Source organism: Oncorhynchus tshawytscha, linkage group LG01 (genome assembly GCF_018296145.1).
Source record: "Oncorhynchus tshawytscha isolate Ot180627B linkage group LG01, Otsh_v2.0, whole genome shotgun sequence".
In the NCBI taxonomy this organism is placed as follows: Eukaryota; Metazoa; Chordata; class Actinopteri; order Salmoniformes; family Salmonidae; genus Oncorhynchus; species Oncorhynchus tshawytscha.
The window spans coordinates 410,880-418,103 of NC_056429.1; the positions used below are offsets into that span (position 1 = coordinate 410,880).

At 44.9% G+C, this 7,224-nt stretch overlaps 1 pseudogene; it reads right to left on the reverse strand.

Moving 5' to 3' along the window:
* Nucleotides 1-5,564: 5,564 nt before the first annotated feature.
* On the reverse strand, nt 5,565-5,694 carry LOC112247884 (annotated as a pseudogene).
* Nucleotides 5,695-7,224: the final 1,530 nt, after the last annotated feature.

Below are 7,224 nucleotides of genomic sequence, written 5' to 3' on the forward strand. Positions count from 1 at the left end.
CATCGCGCCGACAGAAACATCTTTCTGGTAAGAAGAGGGGCGGGGGCGTATGCCTTATGACTAACGTGACATGGTGTGATGAAAGAAACATACAGGAACTCAAATCCTTCTGTTCACCTGATTTAGAATTCCTCACAATCAAATGTAGACCGCATTATCTACCAAGAGAATTCTCTTCGATTATAATCACAGCCGTATATATCCCCCAAGCAGACACATCGATGGCTCTGAACGAACTTTATTTAACTCTGCAAACTGGAAACGATTTATCCGGAGGCTGCATTCATTGTAGCTGGGGATTTTAACAAGGCTAATCTGAAAACAAGACTCCCTAAATTTTATCAGCATATCGATTGCGCAACCAGGGGTGGAAAGACCTTGGATCATTGTTACTCTAACTTCCGCGATGCATAAAAGGCCCTGCCCCGCCCCCCTTTCAGAAAAGCTGACCACAACTCCATTTTGTTGATCCCTGCCTACAGACAGAAACTAAAACAAGAGGCTCCCACGCTGAGGTCTGTCCAACGCTGGTCCGACCAAGCTGACTCCACACTCCAAGACTGCTTCCATCACGTGGACTGGGACATGTTTCGTATTGCGTCAGATAACAATATTGACGAATACGCTGATTCGGTGTGCGAGTTCATTAGAACGTGCGTTGAAGATGTCATTCCCATAGCAACGATTAAAACATTCCCTAACCAGAAACCGTGGATTGATGGCAGCATTAGCGTGAAACTGAAAGCGCGAACCACTGCTTTTAATCAGGGCAAGGTGACTGGTAACATGACCGAATACAAACAGTGCAGCTATTCCCTCCGCAAGGCTATCAAACAAGCTAAGCGTCAGTACAGAGACAAAGTAGAATCTCAATTCAACGGCTCAGACACAAGAGGCATGTGGCAGGGTCTACAGTCAATCACGGACTACAGGAAGAAATCCAGCCCAGTCACGGACCAGGATGTCTTGCTCCCAGGCAGACTAAATAACTTTTTGCCCGCTTTGAGGACAATACAGTGCCACTGACACGGCCTGCAACGAAAACATGCGGTCTCTCCTTCACTGCAGCCGAGGTGAGTAAGACATTTAAACGTGTTAACCCTCGCAAGGCTGCAGGCCCAGACGGCATCCCCAGCCGTGCCCTCAGAGCATGCGCAGACCAGCTGGCCGGTGTGTTTACGGACATATTCAATCAATCCCTATACCAGTCTGCTGTTCCCACATGCTTCAAGAGGGCCACCATTGTTCCTGTTCCCAAGAAAGCTAAGGTAACTGAGCTAAACGACTACCGCCCCGTAGCACTCACTTCCGTCATCATGAAGTGCTTTGAGAGACTAGTCAAGGACCATATAACCCCACCCTACCTGACACCCTAGACCCACTCCAATTTGCTTACCGCCCAAATAGGTCCACAGACGATGCAATCTCAACCACACTGCACACTGCCCTAACCCATCTGGACAAGAGGAATACCTATGTGAGAATGCTGTTCATCGACTACAGCTCGGCATTCAACACCATAGTACCCTCCAAGCTCGTCATCAAGCTCGAGACCCTGGGTCTCGACCCCGCCCTGTGCAACTGGGTACTGGACTTCCTGACGGGCCGCCCCCAGGTGGTGAGTGTAGGCAACAACATCTCCTCCCCGCTGATCCTCAACACTGGGGCCCCACAAGGGTGCGTTCTGAGCCCTCTCCTGTACTCCCTGTTCACCCACGACTGCGTGGCCACGCACGCCTCCAACTCAATCATCAAGTTTGCGGACGACACAACAGTGGTAGGCTTGATTACCAATAACGACGAGACGGCCTACAGGGAGGAGGTGAGGGCCCTCGGAGTGTGGTGTCAGGAAAATAACCTCACACTCAACGTCAACAAAACTAAGGAGATGATTGTGGACTTCAGGAAACAGCAGAGGGAACACCCCCCCATCCACATCGATGGAACAGTAGTGGAGAGGGTAGCAAGTTTTAAGTTCCTCGGCATACACATCACAGACAAACTGAATTGGTCCACTCACACAGACAGCATCGTGAAGAAGGCGCAGCAGCGCCTCTTCAACCTCAGGAGGCTGAAGAAATTCGGCTTGTCACCAAAAGCACTCACAAACTTCTACAGATGCACAATCGAGAGCATCCTGTCGGGCTGTTGCCTGGTACGGCAACTGCTCCGCCCTCAACCGTAAGGCTCTCCAGAGGGTAGTGAGGTCTGCACAACGCATCACCGGGGGCAAACTACCTGCCCTCCAGGACACCTACACCACCCGATGTTACAGGAAGGCCATAAAGATCATCAAGGACATCAACCACCCGAGCCACTGCCTGTTCACCCCGCTATCATCCAGAAGGCGAGGTCAGTACAGGTGAATCAAAGCTGGGACCGAGAGACTGAAAAACAGCTTCTATCTCAAGGCCATCAGACTGTTAAACAGCCACCACTAACATTGAGTGGCTGCTGCCAACACACTGTCAATGACACTGACTCAACTCCAGCCACTTTAATAATGGGAATTGATGGGAAATTATGTAAATATATCACTAGCCACTTTAAACAATGCTACCTTATATAATGTTACTTACCCTACATTATTCATCTCATATGCATACGTATATACTGTACTCTATATCATCGACTGCATCCTTATGTAATACATGTATCACTAGCCACTTTAACTATGCCACTTTGTTTACATACTCATCTCATATGTATATACTGTACTCGATATCAGCTACTGTATCTTGCCTATGCTGCTCTGTACCATCACTCATTCATATATCCTTATGTACATATTCTTTATCCCCTTACACTGTGTATAAGACAGTAGTTTTGGAATTGTTAGTTAGATTACTTGTTGGTTATTACTGCATTGTCGGAACTAGAAGCACAAGCATTTCGCTACACTCACATTACCATCTGCTAACCGTGTGTATGTGACAAATAAAATGTTATTTGATTTGATTTGAATACAACAGGTATAGTAGACCTCACAGTGAAATGCTGAATACAACAGGTGTAGTAGACCTCACAGTGAAATGCTGAATACAACAGGTGTAGTAGACCTTACAGTGAAATGCTGAATACAACAGGTGTAGTAGACCTTACAGTGAAATGCTGAATACAACAGGTGTAGTAGACCTTATAGTGAAATGCTGAATACAACAGGTGTAGTAGACCTTACAGTGAAATGCTGAATACAACAGGTGTAGTAGACCTTACAGTGAAATGCTGAATACAACAGGTATAGTAGACCTCACAGTGAAATGCTGAATACAACAGGTGTAGTAGACCTCACAGTGAAATGCTGAATACAACAGGTGTAGTAGACCTTACAGTGAAATGCTGAATACAACAGGTGTAGTAGACCTCACAGTGAAATGCTGAATACAACAGGTGTAGTAGACCTTGCAGTGAAATGCTGAATACAACAGGTGTAGTAGACCTTACAGTGAAATGCTGAATACAACAGGTGTAGTAGACCTTATAGTGAAATGCTGAATACAACAGGTGTAGTAGACCTTACAGTGAAATGCTGAATACAACAGGTGTAGTAGACCTCACAGTGAAATGCTGAATACAACAGGTGTAGTAGACCTCACAGTGAAATGCTGAATACAACAGGTGTAGTAGACCTTACAGTGAAATGCTGAATACAACAGGTGTAGTAGACCTCACAGTGAAATGCTGAATACAACAGGTGTAGTAGACCTCACAGTGAAATGCTGAATACAACAGGTGTAGTAGACCTTACAGTGAAATGCTGAATACAACAGGTGTAGTAGACCTCACAGTGAAATGCTGAATACAACAGGTGTAGTAGACCTTGCAGTGAAATGCTGAATACAACAGGTGTAGTAGACCTTACAGTGAAATGCTGAATACAACAGGTGTAGTAGACCTTATAGTGAAATGCTGAATACAACAGGTGTAGTAGACCTTACAGTGAAATGCTGAATACAACAGGTATAGTAGACCTCACAGTGAAATGCTGAATACAACAGGTGTAGTAGACCTCACAGTGAAATGCTGAATACAACAGGTGTAGTAGACCTTACAGTGAAATGCTGAATACAACAGGTGTAGTAGACCTTACAGTGAAATGCTGAATACAACAGGTGTAGTAGACCTTATAGTGAAATGCTGAATACAACAGGTGTAGTAGACCTTACAGTGAAATGCTGAATACAACAGGTGTAGTAGACCTTACAGTGAAATGCTGAATACAACAGGTGTAGTAGACCTTACAGTGAACTGCTGAATACAACAGGTATAGTAGACCTTACAGTGAACTGCTGAATACAACAGATGTGGTAGACCTTACAGTGAACTGCTGAATACAACAGATGTGGTAGACCTTACAGTGAACTGCTTACTTACAAGCTCTTGTCAGACCTTACAATGCAGTTTAAAAAATACCTTTAAAAAGCAATAAAATAACAATAGCAAGGAAATATATAGGGGGTACCGGTAACGGAGTCAATGTGCGGGGGCACCGGTTAGTCGAGGTAATTGAGGTAATATGTACATATAGGTAGAGTTATTAAAGTGACGATGCATAGATAATAACAGAGAGTAGCAGCAGCAGTGTAAAAAGGGGGGGGACAATGTCTTATGGCTTGGGGGTAGAAGCTGTTTAGAAGCCTCTTGAACCTAGACTTGGTGCTCCGGTACTGCTTGCCGTGCGATAGCAGAGAGAACAGTCTATGATTAGGGTGGCTGGAGTCTTTGACAATTTTTGGGGCCTTTGACACCGCCTGGTATAGAGGTCCTGGACGCAGGAAGCTTGGCCCCAGTGATGTACCAGGGCCATATGCACTACCCTCTGTAGTACCTTCCTCTGACACCGCCTTGTATAGAGGTCCTGGACGGCAGGAAGCTTGGCCCCAGTGATGTACCAGGGCCATACCCACTACCCTCTGTAGTGCCTTCCTCTGACACCGCCTGGTATAGAGGTCCTGGACGGCAGGAAGCTTGGCCCCGGTGATGTACCAGGGCCATACCCACTACTCTCTGTAGTGCCTTGCGGTCGGAGGCCGAGCAGTTGCCATACCAGGCAGGCATTGATGCAACCAGTCAGGATGCTCTCGATTGTGCAGCTGTAGAACATTTTGAGGATCTGAGGACCCATGACAAGTCTTTTCAGTCTCCTGAGGGGGAATAGGTTTTGTTGTGCTCTCTTCACGACTGTCTTGGTGTGCTTGGACCATGTTAGTTTGTTGGTGATATGGACACCAAGGAACTTGAATCTCCCAACCTGCTTCACTACCGCCCTGTCGATGTTAATAGGGGCGTGCTCGGTCCTCTTTTTCCTGTAGTCCACAATCATCACCTTAGTCTTTATCATGTTGAGAGAGAGGTTGTTATCCTGGCACCACACTGCCAGGTCTTTGACCTCCTCCCTATAGTCTGTCTCGTTGTTGTCGGTGATCAGGTCTACCATGGTCTACTACTACCAATACTCTGCACTACCACTCACTACCACTACTACTACTATTTTAATATTACTACACATACTATTACTTCAGGACCATTTCTACTAATATCACACCACATTTCCTTCAGGAAAAGTCCTTTCGTAGTTATTTATTTAATGTATTGTTTTTTCGCAGGGGTCAGCACAACCAGAGTGTAATGGCCAAGCCTCGCCTTGGGTGGACCTCTTTTGTGATGAAGGTGTCTCCCCTGCCAGATAAATATAAACGCACACGTTGATGTCAATGCATTAGTGAAAGCCAGTTCATTGAGGGAGTTGAAATTAAGTTACAAAGTACGTCAGTCAGGGCGGACATCCTCAATAAACAATGTATGATCACAACCTGGTGATCAGCCAATCAAGGTTGTAATATTGTTCTAGCTTTCCGTCATAGACCGTCAAACATTGACTCATATCCTTATTTGTCCACCTCTTCCAGTATTTCAAAACTATTTTAACTGGCATGGTGCCAAACAAGGATTTCCCTGTCTGATATGGAACACCAGGAATGTAGCTCAGAGGAGAGGAGGGTGGAGAGAGAGGTACAGTTTAAGTCGGAAGTTTACATACACCTTAGCCAAATACATTTATACTCAGTCTATCACAATTCCTGACATTTAATCCTAGTAAAAATTCCCTGTTTTAGGTCAGTTAGGATCACCACTTTATTTTAAGAATGTGAAATGTCAGAATAATAGTAGAGAGTGATTTATTTCAGCTTTTATTTCTTTCTTCACATTCCCAGTGGGTCAGAAGTTTACATACACTCAATTAGGATTTGGTAGCATTGCCTTTAAATTGTTTAACTTGGGTCAAACATTTCGGGTAGCCTTCCACAAGCTTCCCACAATAAGTTAGGTGAATTTTGGCCCATTCCTCCTGACAGAGCTGTGTAACTGAGTCAGGATTGTAGGCCTCCTTGCTCGCACACCCTTTTTCAGTTCTGACAAAAAATCTTCCATAGGATTGAGGTCAGGGCTTTGTGATGACCTCTCCAATACTTTGACCTTGTTGTCCTTAAGCCATTTTGCCACAACTTTGGACGTATGCTTGGGGTCATTGTCCATTTGGATGACTCATTTGCGACCAAGCTTTAACTTCCTGACTGATGTCTTGAGATGTTGTTTCAATATATCTGCATAATTTTCCATCCTCATGATGATTTTGTGAAGTGCACCCATTTTTGAAGTTTGTGAAGTGCACCCAGTCCCTCCTGCAGCAAATCACCCCCACAACATGATGCTGCCACCCCCGTGCTTCCAAACATAACAAACATAACAATGGTCATTATGGCCAAATAGTTATATTTTTGTTCTTCAGCTTGCAAGCTTTGCCCTTTTTCCTCCAAACATGACAATGGTCATTATGGCCAAATAGTTATATTTTTGTTTCATCAGACCAGAGGACATTTCTCCAAAAAGTACGATCTTTGTCCCCATGTGCAGTTGTAAGTCTGGCTTTTTTTAAGGGGTTTTTGAAGCAGTGGCTTCTTCCTTGCTTAGCGGCCTTTCAGGTTATGTCGATATAGGACTTGTTTTACTGTGGATATTAGATACTTTTATACCTGTTTCGTCCAGCATCTTCACAAGGTCCTTTGCTGCTGTTCTGGGATCGATGTGAACTTTTCGCACCAAAGTACGTTCATCTCTAGGAGACAGAACGCGTCTCCTGCCTGAGCTGTATGACTGCTGTGTGGTCCCATGATGTTTATACTTGCGTACTATTGTTTGTACAGATGAACTTGGTACCTTCAG